The 22,531-nt window shown below is 39.0% G+C and overlaps 1 long non-coding RNA gene across 1 annotated transcript in view; it reads right to left on the reverse strand.

Annotated features, from left to right (window-relative positions):
* LOC114691583 overlaps window positions 1-22,406 on the reverse strand; it is an 80,942-nt gene extending 58,536 nt beyond the window's left edge. Inside the window, exons 1-2 of the long non-coding RNA XR_003734219.2 lie at window positions 22,332-22,406; window positions 20,120-20,189 (exon numbers count right to left, since the gene is read on the reverse strand). This is a non-coding gene — a long non-coding RNA (uncharacterized LOC114691583). The remainder of the gene's footprint in view (window positions 1-20,119; window positions 20,190-22,331) is intronic.
* Window positions 22,407-22,531: the final 125 nt, after the last annotated feature.

The following is a 22,531-nucleotide window of genomic DNA, read 5'->3' on the forward strand; positions in this document are numbered from 1 at the left end:
AGCCTACCCAGCAATGAGATTACAAGTGTACATCACCATGATTGGCTTAAAAAGAAAAAAAGTGGGTTCTGGGTCCTCATGCTTGCAAGTTAAGCACTTTGCTGACTAAGCCATCATCCCAGCCCTTGGTTTTATGCTTTGTTTTTGGATAATGGATTTTCCCCAAAGCATTTCTTTGCCACTCTAACATTTCACTTCATGTCTACAATTATCGTGCTCACACAACAGTGTGTGTTTGTGTGTGTGTGTGTGCACACGTGTGCTCACCACCACACATACATACCTAGAAGAAAGAAAAAGAGGAGAAGGGATGGAAGAAGGGATGAGAGAAACAACAACAAACTCCAATCATTTGCAACAGCAGTGAAAAATCAGAATGGTATAAATGTTCAACAAGCCTTTTGTGGGTTATTTCCCATGAAAGACCTCCATGTAACTTAGAAATCATATGTTACTATGCCTATCACATAATCTAGCCATTCCACTGGTAGGTATTTATCCAAGAGAAAAGAAAACTCATGCTCATAGAAGTACTTATAATAAAAGTCTATAGGAACTTCCAAATAAAAACTGGGAACCACCCACTGTCCAAGAAGTGATAAACAGTTGAAAAAACACTGAATGATATAATACAATGGGATACTATTCAGCAACAAAAAAGAGTGAAGTACTGATAAACTCAATTACATAAAAGAATCTCTAATTATATGGAATTAAGAACTTCAGACAGAAAGGGTGTATATTTATTTAACATTCTAGGAATTATAAACTGTAGGAAATGTTTACCTGGGTGAACTAGGGTGAGGGGAAGCAGGGAGGTGATAAAGGGGAAAAGATAAAATTCTGAGGGTGGTAGACTATTCACTGTTGAAATCCAAGTGGTTTTTGGATGTATGCACATATTGAAACATCAGACTTTACACTTTAAATATTGCTAAAGATAAACAAGACCACATACTGGTTAAAGTGGGTCAGGGCACATTTAATCAGGTTTGTACTAGCTATAGCAATAGGGGGTAAGAGTCCAGGGTGAACTGAAATCAACCTTGATAATAAAGAGGTACCTGGGCATTGTGAGGAGAAAATGAAACAGGAAACAGAAAGCTGCTTGGTAGAGTGAGACAGGTAAAAAATAACTAGAAGGAAGGTGCTGGTCCATGTGAAACTCACTTATGAATGCAGGCTCCTCTCCTCCCACAGAGCTGGAGTGTCAGGGGCCCTGTCTTCAGGTACTCACCTGAGTAAGGAGTAAATCCTTTTAGCAAACTTGTGTTTTCTCCAGCAGGTACTTTAAAGAGGGCTAGTATTACCTAGGACAGGGCTTCTTAAACACTTTCCACTACTGATACCTTTTCACCTTTACACAGCTCTGGGCATACAGATATATAAAACAGGCATGCCAATAAAACACTTACTGAATTTTTCAAAAAAAATTTATTGAATAATTTTTTAATGAAATTTAAGTCATAAATTTATATGCATATAATTTTGCCATTTATTAAAGATGAAAGCAAATTTCCCTACTAATGAGATGGATATGCTTGCATATTTTTACATAAAGAATTGAATCAGCTTAATATTTGGTACTACAAAACATACATCTTCAATAATTTTCAGAGTAGACAAATACTCTTATATCAGCACTGTGAATGTTACTTTGCATAAATATGTAGTACAGAATGGCATAAATATGTTTAGGATTATTTCATAAATTGTTGGAAATTATGTCCTAATGCCAAGCCAAAATTTATTGAATAATTTTTTAATGAAATTTAAGTCAGCAATTCAAACATTTTTTATTTCAAACAGTATTTTTTAAAATAAAAATACTCTTAACACAATTTAATATAAAAATATTAATTTGACACTTACATTTTGATAGATAATGATAATAATAAAAGTTTTTATTTTTGTATTTAAACTCATGTTTCTGTAAGACCAGAAAACTCTGCATGCAAAGTAAAAATACTACAATTTGTAACATATAATAGTCTTAATCTGAGCTGAGATACTCAAGGCTACATTAACTGGCGTAGCATGGCTTGACAGGGTCATGTGCTCAGAACTAAAGTGGAGTGAAGTAGTGAGATGCACTGGGCAAACACTGACATAAAACAAGCTCATTCCACACTGATCCTGAATTAATGTTTAGATTTTGCTACCACCACGTTCAGTAATGCAAAGCTATCTGAGTTCACAATCCAAAGGTTAAGAAGCTGGATCTATGGTGCTGCGGGCCGCAGGAATATCATAAGAGCTCAGCTGGTTATGGCAAAGTCACTACCTTGAGGAATCAGGGAATTCCTCCAGAGGAAGCCAAATCCCAAGGAGTTTTTGGTGTTACTTGGCTTGTTATATATCAGCTGTATTCTGTTATGAAAATCATGTGTGCCTTCATAGTTTTCCCAACTGATTTTTCCCTAAGAAGGGCTAACAATGTGGACTGATCACTCTCTAGACATACACATTCCAGGCATTTGGAGAACAGTCTCAGGAAAGGCTTTCTCTGGAATCAGCTATCTCCCCTAGCCACTTTCAAGGACTAAAGGAGACATCACCCAGGTGGTCACCCAATTTCCGAGGATTAACAGTGATAACAACCCACAGGCGAGTCTCCTGACTTAAGGTAAATTCCACAAGGGACACCGCCTAGGTCAGGTAGACATTAAGTAATAGCTTTACACAATTTAGCTCAGACCCCTCCTTTCTTACAGCCTTACTAACTTTATAGACCTCTAACTACTTACCTAACCACTTCTAGGAATATTTAGATAACCTTCTGTGCTAACAGCTATGCTCAGCCAGAACTACCAGTTCAAGCCTCCCTGTAATTATCATTATTGGTAGCATCCGGCCAGGTCCATCACCGGATGGAGGAAAGTACCTTATCAGAGATACCTCTGTACTCTCTAAGAACAGACTTAAGCATCCAGGCTACCTGTTTGAGAAGGCCTGGTGGATGTGCTAATTAAGCTTAACTTCTTCCTTTCCCAAACCTTACCTCCAGTTCCAGATCTCCCTTTAACTATCACCAGAGGCATCTAGCTGTACACAGGTTGCCTAGAGACTGAGCACACTTTCCCCCACCCTGCAGAAAAACGGCAGACAGCTTGGACAGATAGGAGCCACAGGAAAAAAGAAGACAGTTTTATTTTCTCCCATTGACCTAGCAACTTATAGATTTTTAACATCCTTTACCAAACACATTTAAGATTATAGTTGTGCACGTAAGATCCCTCTTCTTAGATATTACCCATATTTAGCCTTTAGTTAATTCATTAGTCACTTCCCCTTTGGGTCACAAATGGTAATTAACAACTAGTGCCCCTCTTTGTAATTCTTATCAACCCTCCATTTGATCCTGATAGTGGACAATCACTGCCTGAGGAAGTTCAGGCTGAGTGTCCTGGGTGGAGGGGAGGATTGTGATTTTGGGGAGATATATAACGGTAAAGCAGAGGACAGAAGAGGAAGAGAAGAGAATGGAAGAACTAGATGGATAAGAACTTGAGAGGAACGAACTGAGATGGGGAAGAACTAGATTGAAGAGCTAAAAGAGAGGACTAGAGGAACGAGATGGAAGATGAAGAAGAGCTAGATGGGGAAGAACAAGATGAGGAAGAGCCAGATGAGAGAGAAGGAGACGGGAGAGAAGCTGATAGGGGAAAGAACTAGATAGATGAGAACCTAGAAGGGACAGAACTAGATGAAGGAATTAAGATAGAACCTAGAGGGGACAGTAGATAAATATAGAGAGAAATCAGGCAAGAAAGGAGCTAGACATGAGAACAGAACTGAAGCTGTGTATAAAGGATGTTATGCCAGAGGAATTAAAGCAAGTGGACTATAGAACTTGGTGTGCTGAGATTATATTTCCTGATAATAGTCCTCGCTGTTAGTAGTTCTCTCTCCTGAGCCCCTGGGATGTATAATATTAAGGCTGGTCCCTCTAATATTATACAAGACTATGGGATGAAGTCTTGAGCCTTACGAATCATGTTAGTGTTTGAGACATCATAGGCCAATGTTGAGGCCTGAGTGAGAAAAGGCACAGGGATGTCTGGCAGAAGTTTAGTCAAGGAGAGAATGTTTGTCAATGTGTTTAGGTTTTGAAAGTCAATAATATCTCACAAGGCTGTTTTGTTGTAATGGGGAGAATATTTTTGAGGAAATATTTAGTCACTATTAATAATCTCTCTTCTCTGTCTCTATCTGACTCCTCTCTTTCTGTGTGTGTGTGTGTGTGTGTGTGTGTGTGTGTGTGTGTGTGTGTGAGAGAGAGAGAGAGAGAGAGAGAGAGAGAGAGAGAGAGAGAGAGAGAGAGTTTAGCTATATAGTTCAAGCTGATCTCAAACTCACGGTCCTCTTGCCTCTCACTGGCATTACAAGAATGCACTAGTTTAAGGAAGTGTTTTAAAACAGCATGAAGACTGCTAATATAGGCAGCTGAGAGATGTCTCTGTGGTTAAGGTTCTTGCTGCTCTTCCAGAGAACTTGAGTTTGGTTTCTAGCACTCACTTCAGACAGCTCACAAGTATCTGTAACTCCAAATCCAAAGGATCCAATGACCTCTTCTGGCCTGTGTAAGTACCCACATGCAGACACACATACACATAATTATTTTAATATAAAGAAAATTGTGACATATTATGACTTTAAAAATATGTACATAGTATATGCAATGTACACACACTGAGATTATAAGAACAACCACTAAGTGATTACTTATTGATGGGATCTTTTTGTTGTTGTTGTTCCATAATGAACCTGTGTAACATTAATGGAAAAAATGAAACAGTCTAATTTTATGGGAAGGGTTTGCACAGAAATACATATGAGCATATATAAGGTGTACTACCCCAAGCAATAATGAGCTATGAATGACAACCTGAGAATGTTATCACCATCACCCAAGCAGCTAAGGATGCTATCAGAGAGTAACAGCATGTTCCTTAGCACTCTGGACACTATTTTCATTCTAAGCTTACCATCCTTACCTACTTCTAGAATTCATGCCACACCATTTTTGTGCAATACCTACCCAAGCAAATAGACACTGCATTAATGGGCAAATGAGCTCACTCACCTCCAAGTATTTCAAAGAACACAATAATATTAGTGTGGTATTTATAGATATTGTAAATGGTGTGGAATACATATGGTACCTGCCTTAGATTTAAATGTCTTAATGTGTTTTAGGTTTCATTTATATTATTAATGGACAATAATCTCTCCTCTCTGATTATCAGTTTCCTAGTACATAAAACAGGAAATGTAACTGATGTTTGTTTCCTTCCAGCTCTAGAATTTTATGACTTTTGCTCCCATCATCAAAGTTTCAGAAAGGCAAAATTATACACGTCACAGATGTTTTATTCTTCTAGCTTGTTTTTTCATTTATTACAAACAATGGATAAAAGCATTTTGAGATTATTTTTGTAACTGTATGGCTTTTTAATCTTCTCCATCTATTACCCAAAGGGTTGTGATTCTCAAATGGTTAAATTTTTGTATTGGTTTTGAAATACCTCATTACAATACCAACATTTTTCTGATAGCATTCTCTATCTATCTATCTATCTATCTATCTATCTATCTATCTATCTATCTAAGAGTCAAGTCTTTCAGTGGCCTGGGCTTCATCACTGGTTAGTCAGTGAGCCTAGGGACTCTCCTGTCTCTGCCTTCCCAGTATTGGGATTACAGGTACACAGCCTCTACCCCCTTTACTTTTTTTAAACAGGGATTCTGGGAGCCAAATGCAGGTCTTCACGCTAGGAAGAAAAGCCCTTTGCCAACTGCCATAGAAGGTGTTCTTTTGACTGAAGCCAAATCTTTCAATAAGAAGCTAAATATGATCCTATATTGAATGATTTATTTGGGGGGGGGTTCACACTGTACATGGAACTTTTAGTTATTGTTTAATTATTGTTAGTCAATTAAAGTTATGGAAACATTTTATTTTTAAGTATTTTTGCCCAAACCGACATAATAATACACTCTTTACTAGAATATCTTTATATAGTCATATGGACTATAAATTAGAATAAAAATATTAACGTGGAAATTTTTGTTCCTATACAAATCAAAGCATATATCTTCCTTTTATCTCTGCTTTTTAGGGACAGAATGAAGAGCTGAAGTGCTAGCTCTGATCAGTATCAAAAAGGAGATGATGTATTTGGTAACATTCTACTTTGCTATGTAGCTGACCTAGTCCCTAATGACTCCATCTACAAGATGTGTAACATTGGTGGTAAAACTAGTTCTGCCTGGTACCTCTATTCCCATCTTCTAATAGAATCCTAACATGTCCCTGTATATCCTGGGCCACATCTGCTGCCAGCAGGCACAAGAAATTGTTCTGACATCTATGGACCAAAGCCTCAGAAAGGAACTGGGAGGAAGACAGTTCTCTATCAATCTGTGAGGAGCACACTGATTGTCAGGACAAAAATTATACCTAAAAAACTTTCCTTCTTTTGAGACAATGTCTCACTGTGTAGCTCCTGCTGGCCTGGAACTTGCTTTGTAGACTAGGCTGACTTTGAACCCACAGAGATATACTTCCCTCTACCTCTGGAATGCTGGAGTTAAAGACATGTACTGCCATGCCTGGCTCTAAAACACTTTCTCAACTTCACTGCAAGGCAGAAATTGCCATTGTAAATGTATTATGATCAGTTCAGAGAGTCTTGGCATCAAAACCAGGATGACAAAAACAGAGATAGTATCAGCTTTTAAGTCTACTTAGGAACACTTTTCAGAAGATTACTTCACAGAGTTTTAAATTTTTTCTACTTACAAAAGCCTTTGTATATTAATCTTTAAAGAAAAAACACAGAGGGTCACAGAGCTTCTTCAAAAATCAAAAACCAAAAATAGGAAATCATAGAGAAGAAAACATTTAAATACCAACTATTATTCATAATTTTAACTACTGTCAACATTCTAGAGTGTGTCTACTCTCAGGACCTAGGGCCTGTGCACTGCATTCCACTGCCTAACACACTCCTTGCAGCATTCAAATCTCCATTCAACTTTCACCAGACCAGGTAGACCTCACTTGGCCACCTCCCTAATGTAGTACCTATACTACTCTGTTTCTTTCCCATGCTTTATTTTTCTATAGGGTACCTGATAAGCACATGTCATATTATATATTACAAAATAGGCTTGTTTTTTTATTGTCTATCTCACCCAACAACATGTAAGCTTGAAGACATGTATATATACAAACATGTACAAACATATACATCTTCTAGAACATTACTTATCAACAGTAGGATATTTAATTAATATATATCACATTTGTACTTTCGTCTAATATGTATTGTTTCTATATAATGATTTATTCTTCATGTATAAAACGTTTTAAATACTGTTTTTAGACTTTTTCATTTAGGAATAAATTATGAAATCAGAGCTAAAGAAATGACTTAGAGGACAAGATGCATACTACTCTTGCAGAGAACCTGAGTTCAGTTCCCAGCACCCATACTGGACAGTCTACAATGGCCTCTAACTCCAGTTCCAGGGGATATAATGACCTCTTCTGGCTTCCTCAGACACCTGCTCTCATATGTGTGTGCATATATACAGATACATAATTTTAAAAAATATTAATTATGAAGTAATATTAGAAATTCTTACTCAATAAGGTTTGAGTAACAGTACAAAGGGTGTTTTTTCTTTTGTTTTGTTTTGTTTGTTTTTTTTTTTTTTTTTTTTGGTTTTTCGAGACAGGGTTTCTCTGTGTAGCTTTGTGCCTCTCCTGGAACTCACTTGGTAGCCCAGGCTGGCCTCGAACTCACAGAGATCCACCTGGCTCTGCTGGGATTAAAGGCGTGCGCCACTACCGCCCGGCGTCACAAAGGGTGTTTTTAAAACTCTTGCTGTTATTCCAGTGCACAAGCATTTAATGCAGCATGTCAATGTTAACTAGCTAAAAAGATTATTAGTGATATGAGAAATGCCTAATATTTATATGGTTTCAACGTATTTTAGTTGAGTCTTCCAATAAAACTCAAGGTAAGAAACCACAAATTTGAAAAGTTTACATATTTGCACTAAAGAATAAAACTAGAAATATGATGTCTAGATACAAAGCTGGGCTTATTTGTATCTGAAGCCTGGGCTTTTCACTGTACCTTAATTTTATAGATAAATAATTCATGCTTAAACAGGGGAAATGATGGGCTCATCGTTTCCTTAAAAAAGCATATATAGCTGGGGTTATACTTCAATGGTAGAGTCCTTGCATAGTAAGTATAAAATTCAGGGTTCAACCCTAGGACACACAGAGAGAATACAGAGATAGAAACCTGAGACCCCTGAGACCCTGCCCAAAGCTCTCTCAACTACACTATCTATCAGATACATGCTGGCTCAGTAAATTAGAAGGAAAAAAAAACCCTAAATGACCACAGAGTTAAAATGGCGACTAATATACAAGGTTACACTTTCCTGAAGATTCCACAGTGTATATAACTGGTTCTGCCATGTGCCAACTTGATGACACTTGCAATCCTCAGCTTATTTGATGTAGTTGGGAAGCAAATGAGATTCCAGTACCCCTGTTGTGCATAGGTGCTCAAGGAGCATTTCCTCATGGCAGGGAAGTGCCCTATATTTACAGTATTTGATCCAGTTTAACAGCAAGATTAAGTGTTAAAATTAGCCTTGTAAAAGTTTTCACCCTAGTTCACACAAAAACAAGATTCTGAGATTATGACTTGCAATTTTTCATGAGTTGATTTATCTGAATAAACCTATAAGGTTTTGAACCATTAAGCATTCGATTTAGAACAAAAAGTAGTGTACAGAAGAATAAACCGAGAAATGGAACAGATTTGTTTCCTGTAATAATTATGAACAATATCTCAAACTCAGCATCCTTGGACCACTGAGCTGTGTAGGATGAATGTGCTAATTAATCAATTACTATCCAACAATGTACCCTGTTTATTTACTGAAATGCACTAGAAACATGTGCAGAACTAGTAATTATTAATCATCTTCAGTAACAAAGATGATTCAAGTTCACCTTCATATAATTAATAGAGCATGCAGTTAGCTTTAACATCTTGCTTTATTAGAAACGGCAATAAGGAATCAAAGAAAAGAGCTAAACCACAAGTTGTGGTTCACTGAGATACTGGCTTGGATTAATGTGCACATTATCCATAGCAGCAGTATTACTCACACCCATCTAAACGATGACCAGATGCTCTCCCCATGAAAATGCAACTTTGACAAACTAAATTTTGATTTTGAATAAAACTCTCAAGTTTTCCAGAAAGTTATAAAACCAAAAACCAGTAGAAGCTCAGGCGTCTCATATAAAATCCATACTTAGGACTTGATGACTGACTTGGATTTGTGAGCCTAGTCTGTGTAGCCAAACTCCTTAACTCATGACCCTCACTTTAAATATTCTAAAACGTTCTTTTCAATATGCATATTCACAATTAAATGCAGGAAAATTTGCAGTTAATCTGATTTTGAAAAAATATTCATTCTTTTGGTTTCAAAATTATCATATATCCTTTTACCACAAATTCTCTTTGGGCCAGATGGACTAAATGGGCTATATTTTGAGTCTAGAAAGCTATAAGCATGCAGCATGTCAGAGATGCTAGACTGTGTTATAGAATATTATTTTAAGGTGTGTTACTTTTGTTTATGTTGCATTTGTTTAACTCTGTGAAGCTGTGTTACTGTGCCTGTCTAAAACACCTGACTGGTCTAATATAGAACTGAACAGCCAAGAGCAAGGCAGGAGAGAGAGAGACAGGCAGGGCTGGCAGGAAGAGAGAATATATAGAAAGGAGAAATCTGGGAGAAAAGGGAGGAAAGAGATGCAGAAATGAAAAGGAAGGAGCCAGAGAAGGAGGAGGACTTCAGAAGCCAGCCACCCAGCCACCCAGCTAAACAGATGTGATAATTAAAGTTAAGTAAAGCTGGCTAGAATTAAGCCAAGCTAAGGATGGGCATGCATAATTAAGAATAAGCCTGCATTTGTGATTTACTTGAGAGCTGGGTGGCAGGCCCCCCAAAAGAGCAAAAACAACAACATTCTGGCATATCAGCTTGGGGTTTGAATATACATCTAGAGCCTGAGAAAGCTGAACAACAAGAAGAGCATACGGCTCCTTTAAGAGTTTCAGTAGGACACTTTCTGCTAATCACTGAGTCCTTGAGCGGCTAGTAAGTTAAATAGGAACAAAAAACTAAGTAAAAACACCTGCCACAGTGCAAGCATTGGCATTCTAGAGCTCTAGGAAGACTGAATGCAATTCTGGGTCACACAAACTTCCACTCCAGTTGTGAGTTTCATGCTTGGTTTTCATGACTTGAGAAGTGGGCAGAGCCAGCTGAGAGCCGCACTCGAGAATCCAGGTGTAGGTTAGCAGTATAAGGTTTGCTTGTATAGTCAAAAAAAGACTGAAGATATGCAATAAAAGAGGTTCAAATGGAAAAACCTCTAAGCAGGTTACAGTGTGTTTAACAATGTGTATAGGCTTAAGAAAAGGACAAGGGTATAGTCATAGAAAAAAAATGAATAGTTTATAAAATAAAGTCTTCAAAGAGAGAGTTAAAGAAAAAAGCCATGTAAGATGGGAAATACACAGGTTGTCTGGATCCTGTATGTTATTGTGTTGATTTTCAATTTTTTTGATTGTTGAAAAGCAAAGGACAGCTGCAAAGAGACCTGGGATTGAAAGAGGGACTGTTGAAATAAATCAGCCTATATACTTTAGGAATGCCTTAACTTTTAAAAAGTCAAAAAATATATTTGTCAAATGGAAATCAAAAATGCTTTGGAGTTTTGTTCCCACAGGAGATGAGAGGCTGTGGATTCCTTCAGGGTTAATATGGATCAGGTTTGATCAGGCCAGACCTCCTGAATCTTGACAGGTGATATCAATCAGCAAAGGTTACTGCTGGTCTTCACAGGACTTGGTCATTATTTCAAAATTTTCTCTCTGGGACCCTAATGATACTTTGTCTACAGACAGCATGAAGAAGTATGGAGAAAACTATGCCCACGTTCCCAAGAATTGGGGGGTGGGAGTAGCTGTTGGTTATTTGGTGGGTTACGGATGTCTGTTATCATTTAGGAGAATGTAGTATATTGATACAAATTTAAAGTTATTTTTGTTACATTATATATATGTTTCTACTCTTGTTTAAAGGATTTTTGTATATTGATAAAAATTTAAAGTTACTTTTGTTATAATATATTGTATATATATTTCTATTCTTGTTTAATAGTACTTATACTTGTTTATCCTGTACTTATACAGTTTATTTAAAAATATAAGGTAAAATTCTAGTTTTTGAAAGCTGTTATAAACTATATAGGATAATCAGGAAACATAGGTTAGTGATTAGTCATTTACAATAATCAAAATTGTAGATGTTAGGTATGCTTTCCAGATCATATAGATATATTTTAGATAGATAGATTGCCTTTAAACCTTTCATATACATACAGAATATGGCATTTAAATTTTTTTTGTTAACTTAGGACTTTTCATGACAATGAGACACATCTGCTCCTGGCAGCACCAATTTACTTCAGAGATGATGGGCACTGAAGAAACTGCTTATGGAGTTTGCTTTCCTTGTGGCAAAGCTAGCCACTGAGCAAAGAAACTGCTTTTGCCTTTGACTGCTGACAATGTGCTGTGCAGACTGGACATACAGGACACACAAGAAAAAGAGTGTTTAATTTTTCCAAAACAAGGCAACACAGTCCTTCAAAATTCCTTTGTCACAGAAGAGCCTGCCAGACGTTCTGCAGAACATAGAGGAAAGTGACTGACAAACTTTGCCAAAACGAGGCAAAACAGTCCAAAATTCCTGCTTCATAGAAAAGTCTGCCAGATACTATGGGCCTGTAGGCTGAAGATGGATTCCCCAACATTGCAGAGGAACTTTGGGTGACTGTCCAGGCAGCCAAATGTCTCTGTTGTTAGGTAATATTACATCCTTCTGGGCCTTTGATGGAGTTGAAGACTAGATAGTTATACTTGCAGATTTTTTGTAGTTATGATAGTAAGTTAGGTGTAAAACTTTGGATTCACTAAGATAGGATAGATAATGTATTATTATCTCTGAATATGCTAACTACATATGAGCAGAATATTGTGAATGTAATCCTTACTTGATAATTGTTATTATATATAGTCTTACTATGTTTAAGTTAAAACCTCTTTTTAATTAGACAAAAAGGAGAAAATGATGTAGAATATTATTTTGAGGTTGTTACTTTTGATTATGTTGCATTTGTTTAAATCTGTGAAGTTGTGTTACTGTGCCAGTCTAAAATATCTAACTGGTCTAATAAAAAACTGAACGGCTAATAGCAAGGCAGGAGAAAAGATAGGCAGGGCTGGAAGGCAGAGAGAATATAAAGAGGAAGAAAAGAGATGGAGAGGTGAAAAAAGGAGGAGCCAGGGAAGGAGGTGGACCCAGGGGCCAGCTACACAGCAAGCCACGGAGTAAGAGTAAGATTTACAGAAGTAAGAGAACAGGAAGAGCCCAGAGGCAAAAGGTAGACAGGATAAATTAAGAAAAGCTGGCTAGAAACTAAGCCAAGCTAGGTATTTATACCGGGTATTTATAATTAAGAAAAAGCCTCCGTGTTGTTATTGATATTTTACTCTTCTGTGGGGGCCCACCACTCTACTCCCAAATAAATCACACACAGAGGCTTATTCTTAATTATGAATGCCTAGTCTTAGCTAGGTTTAGTTTCTTGCCAGCTCTCCTTAACTTATCCCATCTACCTTTTGCCTCTGGGCTTTTCCAGTTCTCTTACTTCTGTTGCTGGTTGTGTAGCTGGGTAGCTGGCCCCTGATGTCCTTCTCCTTCTCTGGCTCATCCTAGATCTTAGATCCCTCCTCCCAGTTTTCTCCCTCTATATCCTATGGTGATATTTTTTTGTGCTGAAATGTGATTTTATTTGAATGTTAATAAAATTGCCTGGAGATCAGAGCTAAGAGCCATGTAGCAGAAGTCTGGTAGTGGTAACACATGCCCTTAATCCGATCACATGGCAGGCAGAATGTGTGTTCAAGGACACAGCCAAGCGGTGACCTGAACCTTTAATCTCGGTATGAACCATAGAGACCTGGAGGTCTGTATAGACAGGCAGTGACGAGGAAGTCATATGGTTGGGTTTACAGCCAATGAGAAGGCAGAATAGAAAGGCAATAAAAAGACAGGACACAGGAAGAAGGTCTCTCTCTGAGGGGAAGGACAGCAGCGAGTGGTAAGATAAGATGGTCTTAGCTCTAGGATACTGCTCTAGGATACTGCTCTAGGATACTGGCTTTAACTCTTTATTTGGCTCTGTGTTTCTTTTTTTTTCTTTTATTATTATTTTATTTTACAATACAATTCAGTTCTACATATCAGCCACGGATTCCCTTGTTCTCCCCCCTCCCGCCCCTCTCCCCTTCCCCCCAGCCCACCCCCCCATTCCCACCTCCTCCAGGGCAAAGCCTCCCCCGAGGACTGAGATCAACCTGGTAGACTCAGTCCAGGCAGGTCCAGTCCCCTCCTCCCAGGCTGAGCCAAGCAACCCTGCATAAGCCCCAGGTTTCAAACAGCCAACTCATGCAATGAGCACAGGATCTGGTCCCACTGCCTGGATGCCTCCCAAACAGATCAAGCCAATCAACTATCCCACCCATTCAGAGGGCCTGATCCAGTTGGGGGCCCCTCAGCCATTGGTTCATAGTTCATGTGTTTCCATTCATTTGGCTATTTGTCCCTGTGCTTTATCCAACCTTGATTTCAACAATTCTCGATCATATAAACCCTCTTCTTTCTCGCTAATTAGACTCCCGGCGCTCCACCCGGGGCCTAGCCGTGGATCTCTGCATCCAGATCCCTCAGTCGTTGGATGGGGTTTCAAGCACGACAATTAGGGTGTTTGGCCATCCCATCACCAGAGTAGGTCAGTTTGGGCTGTCTCTCGACCATTGCCAGCAGTCTATTGTGGGGGTATCTTTGTGGATTTCTGTGGGCCTCTCTAGCACTTTGCTTCTACCTATTCTCATGTGGTCTTCATTTATCATGGTCTCCTATTCCTTGTTCTCCCTCTCTGTTCTTGATCCAGCTGGGATCTCCCACTCCCCCAAGCTCTCTTTCCCTCGACCCTTGCCCTTCATTACTCCCACTCATGTACAGGCTGTTCATGTAGATCTCATCCATTTCTTCGTCATTGGGTGATCCCTGTGTCTTTCTTGGGGTCCTGTTTTCCAGGTAGCCTCCATATACCCAAGGATTGATCAATCATACCACAAGAGCACTTGCTCAGCTATGTTTATATCAGCATTGTTTGTAATAGCCAAAACCTGGAAACAACCTAGATGCCCTTCAACTGAAGAATGGATAAATAAAATGTGGTACATATACACAATGGAATACTACTCAGCAGAGAAAAGCAATGACATCATGAGGTTTTCAGGCAAATGGATGGATCTAGAAAAAAATCATCCTGAGTGAGGTAACCCAGACTCAGAAAGACAAACATGGTATGTACTCACTCATAGGAGGATACTAGATGTGGAACAAGGATGACTGGACTGCTACTCACATCACCAAGGCTCTGTGTTTCTTAGTTAATAAGACCATTTAGAATTATATCTACAATATCCCCTCTCTGCCTGCCAGCCCCGCCTATCCTTTCTCCTGCCTTGCTATTGGCCAGTTCTTTATTGAACCATTAGGTGTTTAACACAGCTTCACAGAGTTCAACAAATGCAACATAAAAAAAGTAACACAGCTTAAAATAATATTCTACTACACCTCTGTGTGATTTATTTGGGAGCTGAATGGTGGGCCCCCAAAAAAGAGCAAAACCAAACAAGACTGTGTTACTATCGGGGACTATGGAGATCCAGCCCCTCGATAATCCCCTCCCAGGGTCCGGGAAGAATCTACAACCAGCTGATAATTAATCTTTGATGAAAAGAAATGAATCTATGTACACGAAACTCCTTAGTTCATACACTTTATTCTTCTGTGATAGTTCTCTCTCTACACAGCTTCTATTCTGCTCTCATGTCTAGCTCCTTTCTTGCCTGATTTCTCTCTATATTTATCTACTGTCCCCTCTAGGTTCTATCTTAATTCCTACATCTAGTTCTGTCCTTCTAGGTTCTCATCTATCTCGTTCTTTCCCCTATCAGCTCCTCTCCCATCTCCTTCTCTCTCATCTGGGTCTTCCTCACCTTGTTCTTCCCCATCTGGTTCTTCCTCATCTTCCATCTCATTCCTCTAGTACTCTCTTATGACCCTTCAATCTAGTTCTTCCCCATCTCAGTTTGTTCCTCTCAAGTTCTTACCCATCTAGTTCTTCCATTCTCTTTTCTCTTCTCTCCCGGTGCCCTGGAAGTCCCGGTATACAAAGGGAGGGTCCAAGCTAAATTGTGTAAAGCTATTACTTAACGTCCACCTCTCCTAGGCGGTGTCTCCTTGTGGAATTTACCTTAAGTCAGGAGATTTGCATGTGGGCTGCTATCATTGTTATCCTCGAAGTTGGGTGCCCCCCTGGGTGGTGTTTCCTGTAGTCCTTGAAAGTGGCTAAGGGAGATAATCTTATTCCAGAGAAAGCCTTTCAAGAGGCTGTTCTCCAAATACCTGGAATGTGTATGTCCAGAGAGTGATCAGTCCACACTGTTAGCCCTTCTTAGGGAAAAGTCAATTGGAAAAACCATGAAGGCACACATGATTTTCATAACAGAATACAGCTGATATATAACAAGCCAAGTAACACCAAAAACTCCTTGGGATTTGGCTTCCTCTGGAGGAATTCTCTGATTCCTCCAGGTAGTGACTTTGCTATAACCAGCTGAGTTCTTTTGATACATTCCTGTGGCCTGCAGCATGTTACCTACATTTATATCTGAATCTGACACTTTTAAACTGTTGACAAGCCATGAGTTTGTTATAGTTCTGCTTATGTAGGTTCAGATTCCAGCTTGTCTTGGCTGCACATGACACTACCCTCCTAATCCCTGAAATTATTTCCCCAGTGTGGCAATGAGGAAATGATACACTGCTGAGAACTCTTTATATGAGACAATAGATACAAACCAACCAAGATATAATAAATGCTCAGCGATTGGTGGATATTATGACATTGTTATTAGTACCCTCTAGCTTAAGAAACTAAAACATGGACATACAGGTAAAATGGTGTTTCATACAAGGAAAAACATAAATGCAGATCAACTTTTTGAAAGTTTTCTCCAAAAGGGGGAAAATGGAGAAAATGTAGTATGATGAGATAGAAGTGAAAATCCTGTTCCATCTGAAAATATCACAGAATTTCACTTCAAAAACCTTTACTGATGAATCATAAATCAGTGACGACTGCTATATTTCCATTATAAAATGATTCAGGGCCCCTTTAAATGGAGAGCTCCCCTAGGGCAGTATTTGTTTATAGATCATTAACTACTTGACAGTGGGACTGGGGAGGCTCAGAGACAGTTAAAGGGTTAAAAGCCACTGTCAGTTGAAGACCAGCAATGGAGCCAGCACACCTTTGGGATTTGATCTGAAAATGATTCATGTTACAAAAACGCCACAGACTTTTCACAAATATGTCTGTCAATAAGGTTCCTTTTAATAGCAGGGCAATAACTTTGATCCATGCATAATATGAATTTGAATTTATTTGGCCATCTTTTCAAGGGCAACTCCAAACACTGACTATGTATTATGAAGATTTGCAATCCTGGGAGCATGCCCATGTGATAGACTCCATTATCTTTCAGCATATATGGTTATCTGGTTTACAAAGTTATAAACGTATCTTCTTGCCAGATTTCAGAGTGCCAACACTTATATCAGACAATGGGAGTCGAACTGCCTTTAATGAAAAGCTCACTGGTAGCCAGAGGCCAGGGATTTTCTACTTGATTTTGATAGATGATCTTGGATACATTTCATACCTATTTTGCAGTTTAATTTTGCCAACTGCCCAAATTAACATTTTAACCAAATTAGACTAAAACCACTGAACCTACATAGTATAAGTTTCTTTCTCCAACATCCCTTAAATATACTATTTGTATTCACTTTCATCCATCCCCAATTATTCAAGACTAGCTCTTACAACATGCCAAGTGCTGCCCTAGGTACTGGAGTCACAAAGGTTTAGAAATCACACATATATCCTCAACACTGAAAGTTTATATCACAGTTAAGGGAGACACCAAGAGAGTGTTTAGATACAAGGTGTTTGGAGACAAAGTCATCAGATCCACTACTAACAGTAAATATTTTGCCAGAGTAATTCTTAGTGACATGCTTTACAACAGCAGCCCCAGCAAATGGCCAATTCCTTGGAGCTGTCAGAACATCAATGAGTTCAGAAGACTCAAGATCTGGATAAGAATACCGGATTCTAGGGCTGGAGGGATATCTCAGTGGTTAAAAGCATTGGCTACTCTTCCAAAGGACCCGGGTTCACTTCCCAGCACCTGTCTATAACTCTAATTCCAGGGCTTCTGACACCCACACATAGACATACATGCAGGCAAAACACCAATGAACATAAAATAAAAATAAATATTTAAAAATAAAGAATACAGCATTCCCTTCCTTTCCGAGCAACTTCTTCCATGAAGATAATATTGCATAAAGCCCATATATATTGTCCTTGACAATATGACATAAGTACAGGATGGAGCAGTAAGTACTGTTTGCCACTGATGAGAGTAGGATAATTAACGAATATTTATTTGGCTGTTTTTAGTGTTGAGCTTGGCTTAGAGGGCATTGAGTCATTACGCAGAGATGGGTGTGAGGAAGCCTGGGTCTGAAGCTACTTTGGTACCTGTGATTACATCTAACAATGATGGAGTAAGATTGCACAAAATCATCTCCTTAGTCTTACTTTCCTGAACCAAAAGTCATTAAGCCCCAAACAGGAAATTCTAAATTAAATCTTAAATATAAACATTTTAATCTCACATTTTTATACCCTCTGTCTTTTACTAACATGCTGACATATGCATGGTAGTAGTATGATTTCCTTAATTTTTCCTCTGAGAATGTAAGTGAATTAAAATCTACATCCTAACCTTGCTCTGTTTTAAATCACATTATTACAATACAGTGGTGTTTGCTTATCTACAGAGGATACTTCCCAAGATGCCCCAGAAAATATCTGAAACCTCAGATATACTGAACCCTATATGTCCTGCTTTTTCCTATACATACATATTGATCAAAAATATTAATTTATAAATAAGTTGGTAATGAGTTATTAAAAATTAAATATAAGAATTATAACAATATACTGTAATAAGTTATCAGGACCTCCCTCTAAGATTGTAAAACAACATGAGAGCTGGGTGTGGTGATGCACACCTACAATTCCTGCTACTTGAGAGGTTGAGGTGGCAGGACTGCTTCAGTTCCTAAGTCTCAGGTCAGCCTGGGTGACAACTGAGACCCTGTCTCAAAGTACAAACAAAAAAGCAAGCAAACAAAAAGACCATACAATAAAAGATGAAAATAAATATTGTGTGCCCCCCCATACACAATAACATATCCACAAGATTAGGTGTAAAGTGATATTTTTTCTCTGGATCCCTAATAAACACTAACAATAAGGGTTGGGGATGTAGTTCAGTAGAACAGTTGCTTAGCACATACGAGGTGCTGAATATGCGCCACACAACTGAAAACACTAATAAGATATACAACCATGGACATAGAGTTGATATGTGTAGTTCACAGATCAAGTATTACAAATATGAATGGTGACACTGTAAATATTCTAGTAAATGTGCTTTGGAGAGCATAATTCACAATTGATGTTAGGTATTGTCACAAACTGAATGTGTTTCCCTCCACATACATCCAAGCTCATATGGTGAAGCCAAAACCCTAGGATGACTGCAACTGGAAACAGGGCCTGAGAAGAGGTGCTCACCAAAGTGGAGCTGAAACCTGAGAGGGACCGGAAAAAGTAGGTCCACCAAATAAGGATACAGTGATAAGGCAGCCATCTGCAAGCCAGGAAGACAACTCTCAGGGGAGTGGAACTGGTCAATACCTTGGATAGCCCGAGTTACCACCCAGAGAATGAAATTTTTGTTATGGTAGCCCAAATAAAACAATATAGGTATAGACATAGGAGTAGTGCAAGATCATAAGGCATGCATATATTCACCTAAAGTATATCTGGCAAAGCCATGTATATGAGGAGGACAGAACATAGCAAGTTCAAGGTCAGCCTGGGAAATATAACAAGACTAACACACACACACACACACACACACACACACACACACACACACACACACACACACACACACGGGAGAGGAGGATCAGGGGGTAAGAATTCCACTTTGCTGGAGAGATGGCTCAGGGCTGAGAGCACTGGCTGCTCTTTTAGAGGAGCAGGGTTGGAGCAGGGTTCAATTCCTAGCACTTACATAGTGGTTCACAACCAGCAGTAATTCCAGTCCCAACTGATCTGATGCCCTCTCCTGGCTTCTACTGGCACAAGACATGCACATAGTGCACAGACATGCAGGCAGGTAAGACACCCAAATATATAAAATATAAAGAAATAAGTCTTAAAAAAATCCATTTGCTGCACTTTGAAAAATTTTTCTCCATATCCTCAACCCTCAGAATTTTCAGTCTTTTCAACTTTGGCCATTCTAAAGGGTATGTGATGCTACTGTATTGTGACTTTAATTTCCACTTCTCAAATGATGCTTTATTATGTATATTTTACACATTTATTGCATACCAGGATGTCTTCACTTCTGATATGTACAGTTCTCTTTCTATTGGATTGCCTTTTCCTTAATGATTTTAGGAGAATATTTTAATATTTAGGAGACTATTCTATATACATATATATAACAAACAATTTGCATGATTAGAAGACTCCCAAGTTTTGGCATATTAGTGGGGTGAACACAATGTTTGTTGACATATTTCTGGTCTGTATAATATTCTAAAATGGAGAATGGCCCACCATCTATCTACTTTCATTAGAAGAACGTTTTACATTAGACTAGAAAAGAGAGGGAGAGTCAAACAGCCTTGCATTAGGGAAAATCTTTACCTGTGATGAGGTTGACCCAACACAGCATCGACCAACATTAGTCCTTCTGATCACTAGCACTTTTCAAAGCCTGCATAATGACAAAAAATGGTGAACTTATGTAATATCTGGTTATCTATATCAGTGGGCTTTGTTTTTTTTTTAAATCTCATATGCCACAGAACCTAGAGTTTCTCAGACATGCTGTATCCCAGGATCTCAGTACGAGTTTAACTCAATTTCATTTTTAATTGAATTTTTATATCATCAAAAAGTCTATAATGCCCAAAGTTAACACATTGCTATCTGACCACATGTTAATTTGATGTTAGGTTAGTTTAGTGTAGTTCTCATAATTAATTTCCTGTTGCCATTTGAATAGATAGATAGATAGATAGATAGATAGATAGATAGATAGATAGATGATAGATGGATGGATGGATGGATGGATGGATGGATGGATGGATAGATAAAACAGAAGCATGTGCTCTTGCTTAAGGTGAAACATTAAAAGTCCACTTTTTAAAAAATTGTTTCTCTGGAAAGATCAGGATTTTCCTGAATAGCAAACAGCCAAAGCAGAAGATGTAGGAAAGAATAGAAACTATAATTGTCACTGTTTTACAATTTAAAAAACCACAGTTGAAAGTGCAGTGACAGTGGACCTGGCCGGGCATCCTCACTACGAAAGTTCTCGGTCTGCTCTTACCTATGTCTTCACGGTCCAGGCTCCCTCCATTCTTTCCCACTTTCTGAATCTGGTTCTGCAAGTGCCACGTTTTATTATTTTATCTACTTGATTTACCTCTAATAAATCCTCTCCCCACTCAAAACAAAACCCAAAGACAACAAACCATCCTTGATTTTGTTGTGGTGCCAGTTTACCTACGATATTACTATTAAAAACATAAATTTATAAGTGTTTAAAAATAAACTCATTGCACTTATAATTTACTTTACATGTTGGAATTCTGTGACAGATTCTGTCTGAAAAAGGACTCTACTGTTTTTAAAACTTTGAAAATGATGGTACTGCAGCATCTCCCCACCTCCCTTCAATAATCCTCCTAGTTATTCTTCTTCATAGCTAAACATATCATGCCTCCAACTAAATTTTATTTCTGAAAAAAAATTGGTATCTAGCCGGGCGGTGGTGGCGCACGCCTTTAATCCCAGCACTCGGGAGGCAGAGCCAGGCGGATCTCTGTGAGTTCGAGGCCAGCCTGGGCTACAGAGTGAGTTCCAGGAAAAGGCGCAAAGCTACACAGAGAAACCCTGTCTCGAAAAAAACCAAAAAAAAAAAAAAAAATTGGTATCTAATAGGGAATCTTATAAAGTTCAAACTATTTGCATAACTACAAGACCTCCTAAATATTTGACCTGTTCGTAGAATGAACTCAATGTTAACTATCTCAAAAGTGGAGGCTATAAAAAACAAATTCTACATCCTTCTTGAATTTTCAGCAAATAATAATTGCTATATGGTACCTACAGGCATAATTACCTCATTTGCGTAAGGTGCTTTCCAGAAACATCTTCCTATTTAGGTGTTCTCTCCATGTAAGTTGAGGACAAATAAGAGTAACAACACTTAAGAAAACAAGTGGTACATAAGGCATTACCTCAATATGTTACAAAATTTGAGAAATGCTTTCCTTACAATAATAGATTAAAAGTGAGTGATTGAGGATTGTATAGGTGGGTGACTACCATATCCTGTTCTGGTATTTACCGTGTTCTCGAGAGGGAGGTGTCTCTGAGCTTCAGGACACTGAATGAGGAAGACTCCTTTCTTCTTTTCAGGTTTGCTTGTTTTTTTTTGTTTTTTGTTTTTTTTTTTTTTGGGGGGGGGGGTGCTTCTTTGTTTTGAGACAGGCTCTCCTCTGTGTAGCCCAGCCTGGCCTCCCCATCCTCACACCTCAGCCTCTTCAGAGCTGGGATTACAGGCAAGGGCTACCACGCCTGACCCTTTTAAATCTTGCACTATCTGGGTAGGATTCAGTCTGGACAGTGAACGCGACTGTGAGGACATCAGCAAAAAAGTGCCGTCCGAGGTCAGCAGATGTCAAGGCCAGGCCAAGAACATGCCTTGGTGTCAGCTCACTTCCCGGAGCCCACCTCCCGCTCCTCAGCATCCCTGAGGAGCCCAGCGCCTCACTCCACCAGTCAGCCGCTCAGGTGGGTTGTCTAATATTCGCGTTCCTCTCCCCGCTCCACAGGTTACAAATGATACCTGAGACCACAGGTGACATTTTTTTTTTTTCCGGATTTGCGCAGTCGCTCCGCCCTCCCGTCCGCCAGAGGCCACGGGCCGCTTTGCGCACGCGCCACACCCCAGACCACCCAGGGCGCTCTCACCGGCGCGCGCACCGCCCGCTGGGCGTTCCCAGCCCAAGCCGGGGGGGGGGGGTGAGGAGGAGTGCGCATGCGCAC

This window comes from Peromyscus leucopus, chromosome 7, assembly GCF_004664715.2.
Source record: "Peromyscus leucopus breed LL Stock chromosome 7, UCI_PerLeu_2.1, whole genome shotgun sequence".
In the NCBI taxonomy this organism is placed as follows: Eukaryota; Metazoa; Chordata; class Mammalia; order Rodentia; family Cricetidae; genus Peromyscus; species Peromyscus leucopus.